The sequence below is a fragment of the Octodon degus genome, unplaced genomic scaffold, assembly GCF_000260255.1.
Source record: "Octodon degus isolate 3935 unplaced genomic scaffold, OctDeg1.0 scaffold00111, whole genome shotgun sequence".
NCBI lineage: Eukaryota > Metazoa > Chordata > Mammalia > Rodentia > Octodontidae > Octodon > Octodon degus.
This window is the reverse complement of record NW_004524687.1, coordinates 2812826-2818472: the sequence shown is the minus strand read 5'-3', so window position 1 is coordinate 2818472 and position 5647 is coordinate 2812826.

Sequence of the window (5647 nt, the reverse complement as noted above, 5' to 3'; positions counted from 1 at the left end):
CTGAAAGATGTTCTAGAGAGGGACCAAAATGATCAGACCTCCACAAATGAGATCAGAAGCAACCAACTAAATAGGGCAAGCAATTAAACACAGGAGAAAAAGGAGTAAACAACAACAGGTAAATAACATTGTCCTTGGATGCAGGCAGCTTCACCCTAAGAGCTAGAAATAGACCCCAAAAAGTGACTAATACTTCAATCTCTAGACACAGAATTGTACATGGGATAAGAACAAGGTGTTGCAGGGGGTGGGGGGAAATGATGCAGCCCAGGATACCAGGAAGGCTCTGAAGAGTGGCAGTATTTGAATTGAGTTCTGGGCAGGTGAACACAGAGAAGCATCCTCCAGGCAAGGGCAGGCACCTCTGTTCTCCAAGTGAGGTATAGGTATAGTGTAATGGGGCCACAGTGGAGGCAGATGGAGAAGAGGAGAGGCCACAAAGGCAACCTGTCAGGTGTTTAAAGACAGCACTCTGTGAGCTGCACAGCGGCTGCTCAAGAGGCACGGTGTCCTCTCCAGACATCCGTGCTTACTGCTGCTGCTAGCACTGCTGTGTGGCTATGCTAAACACAGCCATGTAGCTATAAGAAATAATGAGTGAGAGGAATCCATTTCTCCACTGATCATTCGATAAGATATAGAAGATACGGCTAATTATCAGGAGCTGCTCTCCTTCTCTCCAGGAGGTGCCTTTGTGTGTAGTTGTCTTGGCCATGAGCCAGTGAGGGGAAAGTACAAGTGGAGAGCCAGCCTGGTTCCGCACCACCAGCTATCTGGGTGTGTGGGGGCTGCGGCCAGTGCTGTCAATACTCAGCTTCCACCGTGGCTGCAGTGAGGTGCACTCATGGTAAGAGAAAGGAACACAGGCTTTGTCTGTAACTTTTTATTTCCAAATTCCAAAAATGAGCACCATGTGATTAAGGTGCTGCACCACGTGATTATGGTGCCAGAGTGGAGTGTGCTGTATCAGCAACAGTTGCAGAAAATGAACCCACCTTAAGTCAGTTGTAGCAGAAAGAGGTTTATAGCAGGATATTCCACAGCTGGTAGGTTGAGCTTCCCCTGCCTGGAATGCTGGGGTCCAGAAGTGCTTCAAATTTTGAATTTTTTCTTATTTTGGAGTATTTGTGTATACATAGTGAGATGTCATCTTAAGGATGGGATCCAAGTTGAAATATGAAATTTATTTGTTTCATATATATAAAGCCTGGGGACAATTCTATACAGTATCTCTCATGCACCTGGATTTTGTTTGCAGCTGTCATAGGAGGTTAGTTGTGGAATTTCCCACTTAAAGTGTCATGTTGGTGCTTGAAAAGTTTCAGATTTGAGAGCATTTAGGATTCAGAGTTCTCAATTAGGAATGCTCAACCTGTATTACATGGGGACTAAAGAAATAGAGCCAAGATTCGGAAATTACTCCCAAAGTCACGTCTCAGAGCCAGGCCACCAAGGAAGTTGCTGCCTTTCCCAGGTGTGGAGACACTCAGCACATGCCCCAGAACCACATCGTCTCTGCTTCTGACTAGAATCCACAGCTTCTCTGCTGGCTCCCAGACCAAACCCCAACTGCTGCAATCTGTGTTGCATGGACTCCCTGGACATCACCCCTCAGCTCCCTCCTGCAGATCCTACTCAGCACTCAGCTCCCATAGTCCTCCGGGGTCTCTCAAGGCTGTTGAGTCAGCGGAACTCAGTCACACTCAGGTCTGAACTGCAGCAAGCCAGAAAATAAGAGAGTTTTATATCTGCTTTCTATAGAGAGGGGGGTGAGCACTGCTACCAGGCTACATCTCAGCATGGCCACTGTGGTCAGGAAGAGGATAGAGACCCTCAGGCTGGTTGTTCCCAGGCTCAGAAGCCATGAGCATCCTGTCCACCACAAGCGTGCCCCAGCAGGTGGTCTCTCTGCTGCGCACTTGAGTGCCATGCTGACATCTGTATTCCACTCGCAATTAGAGTCTTCTATGCCCAGCTGACATCTTGCCCCTGCTCCCTATTCAGAGTCCCACTCAGCCTCCAGAGTGTAGTCTAAGTAAGACTTCTCTGAAAGCTTCTCTCAGAGCATTGTATCCTTACTATTTCCTCCAAGTCTGCAGTGTGTCCCTAACCTTAGTGTGTGAGGTCACTGATTGCCTTCTAAATGCTTTCTATATAATCTTGAAACTCCAAGTCCATCAAGAATTCTGTAGAAGGACCAGAACCATGTGTCTCATTGTATTCCTGACAGTTTTTGGAACTCAGTGTTGAAAACAAAACAAACAAACAAATAGTTAGCAACTATTTCCAGGAAAGTTTGTTTCCTACATTACAAAAGGGGAAATAATGTCTGTCCTGTCTCTCTTGCCGTCTCTGGCTCTCTGGATATAGTGGTGTGTGTGTGTGTGTGTGTGTGTGTGTGTGTGTGTGCACGTGCACGTGTGTGTTTTGCTTGACTCAAGATCAAAAGAGTTAATATACAGGGAAAAAAATGCAGTGATTGTCAGCTGCTACTGAGTGAAGCCTGAGTCTGAAACTGTGGCTGAGCCAGCTCGGCCTCAGGCCCTGGCCTCACCTGTAGGGCTCTTCCTGCTCTGTGGAAACTTGCTGGGCCACGTCTCCCAGGCAAACAGCTGAAGCAAAGCAAGTGAAGCATGAAGCATGAAGACAGGAGGCAGACAACTAACATGTGGTTTGGGCTTAACTGTAGGAGCTAACTAGAGTTGGCACAGATGCAAGCTCCATGCCTACGTGACTGTCCAAAACAAGTAGAGTTGGGTAAGAGGGCCTTCCTTCAACACATTGGAGCTGAGCTCCAACCCTCTTCAGGGAGGTCTCTGAGGCACCAGAAAGGCGGTCAGTCCTGGTAGACATGGTCTTGGCCACTCCCAAAGCAGGACCAGACTGGTTGTGTGGGTGGTGGGTTCAAGTGGGAGAAAGGTGAACATGTTAAAGGACTTCAGTTGTTTCCTTACACCTCTCTTCTCACCCCAGGACAGAGGAAGAATAGGTGGCCTAGTCCATTTTTATATTGCTCTCATAGAACACCCAAGACCAGATATACAGTAAAGAAAAGGTTCAGTTAGTTCACAGCTCTGAAGGGCCAAGCGCATGGTGCTGCGTCTGCTCCCTTTCTGGAAATTCCCTCTTCAGATGGAATAGCATGGCAGGACTGTGTGGGGAAGAATGTGCATGAGAGACACAGGGCCTACACCATGATGCCTGGATAGAACAAACCCCTTCTTGGGGCTCCAGCCTCATGGCCCCATCTGCTTCCTCCTCACAAGACTTCAGGGATGAGACCAAGCCACAATATGAGTTTTGGGAGAGATAAACAGCATCCAAGTCACAGCAAAAAGCAAGCTAGTGTTTGATGAGTATTATACATTTATCTTCAACACAAACCCAACCATGCAGGTCATTTAGATCTTCTCTGCATTTCAGCAGAAAATATTTTCCACAGACAAAGTCAACACGGTGCTGCTTAAGCAGTTACTATCAACACACACACACACACACACACACACACACACACACACACGTGTACACGCATATTGGAGCAGTGAGGTGATGAAGTTTGGGATGATTTTGTGTCCAGAGCGGGGTTTAGTGTATGTGAGGTAGCAGAACAAAGGGCTCTAGTGCCCATCTGCCAGTCACTGATGTATATTCACCAGGATATACATGGTGATTCATCATAAAGGTGAATTAGAACAGCCAATGTTTCTTTAAATCTGTTTCCATTGCTTGTTAATTACTGCCTTTTCTATGTCTTTTTTCCTTCCTCTTATGGAGGTGATGGGCATGGAACTCAGGGCTGTACTAATGCTAGGCACTACTGTGAGCCACACCTCAGCCCTCTATGCAAACTCCACATCATGGCACAGCTGTATTCCAAACCATGTAACTAATTGCAGGAAAATACTGTGAAAGATAAGAATGGCTTTGCATATTAAAATCCAAAATACAGGCAGTAACCAGAGAAGAGCAGTTAATTTTTAGAATTCAAGAAAAATTAGCCTGGCTCAGGAGATGATTTTTTTTTTCTAGAAAAGTGATCAAGGGATGCTTGTTCATGATCCATTCAGTTCTGGAGTTCCTGGTGTCAGCATGACCCTTGGAGCTATGTTGAGCCTGGCGATTTAGAAAGGTGCCCAGATCTAGTATGTAGGCTGCAGATGCTGATGGAAGTTTAGGACATGCAGTGCCCAAGCCAGATACCTGCAGGAACAATCACCGCTGTGTCATGAAACATCATGTGGCACCTTTAGCCTATCCACTTAGCCTCAGGCACTCATGTAAAGGAGAAAAATGGCTTTCTGTTGAAGTACATTTTCATGCTTCATCTAGGTTATGTCTGTCCTAACTTCTTTTCATATGTGTAGTTTCCTCCTCCTCCTCCTCCTCCTTCTTTTTCGTTTTGGGGGAACCAGGGGTTGAACTCAGGCCTTATGCTTGCCAGGCAAGTGCTTATTCTACTGAGTCATCTCCCTGGCCCCAGGAACAGTTTTTAATAACAAGATATGTTGGGGGAAAAAGTCAAGATTTCTAAGACTGGGCAGTACATGGGAGGCTGAAAACAGGATCACTACAAGTCTGATCTGTGTAGCGAGACCCTGAAGACTCTGTACTAAATACACAAAAAATATTTCTTGACTATTAAACCTTTTCTAGAAAGAGTAATGCTTTATAAAATTTCTAAGGTTGTCATAATTGACAAGAATGGGAAAAATGAAATCAGAGTATAAATTTTTATGAAAGAGAGAAAGACTTTTGCAAGGACTGTTAAGAAAGCCACAAATTGGAGAAAATATCTGCAATATGCATTATTTTCCTGGGAACTTCTATCTACAGTACATAAATAACTATAAATCTGGAATGACAGGAATCCATTAAGAACTAAGATTCTGAAAACAATTTCATGGAAGAGGATACATGCATTGCCAAAAAGCACATGAAAAGAGATTAAACATCACCATCATAAAAGTTTAATTAAAACCACATTGATATATCTTCACATCCACTAGGATGGCTAAAATTGCAAAAAATCACTATACTGCATTAAATGCTGATAAGGCTGGAGCAACTCATCACTAATACAATGTAGAATGGGCCATCCATGTTGAAAAGCAGAGTGATCATTTCTGATAAAGTTAAACATCAACTTATAATCTTGCTATAGTTTGGATCTTGAATGTCTACTAAAAGGCCCATGTGTTGAAGAACTTTGTCCACAGTTGGTGACACTATTGGAAGATAGTGGAACCTTGATGGGATAGGCCCTAGTGGAAGAACTTAAGTTATTTGGGGTCCATGCATACATAGCATATCAGGACTTTGGCCCTTCTTTCTCTTTTGACTTCCATATGATGAGCAGCTTCTGCTCACTGATACTCCAACCATGATGCTCTGGCTTGCTACAGGTCCAAAAGCAACAGGTTCCATTGGCCATAGACTTAGACCTCTGAAACTGTGAATCAAAATGAAACTCTCCTCCTTATAAAGTATTTCTCTCAGTTATTTTGTTACAGTGATAGAAAGCTAACACAAATATAATTCCTCAGTTACAGTTGAAGATAGAAATAAAAACACAATTTTTGCAAAAAGACATGAAAGCTTTATTTATAAAACCCAAAACTTAGGAGAAAAAAATCCAACAACCTGAGTT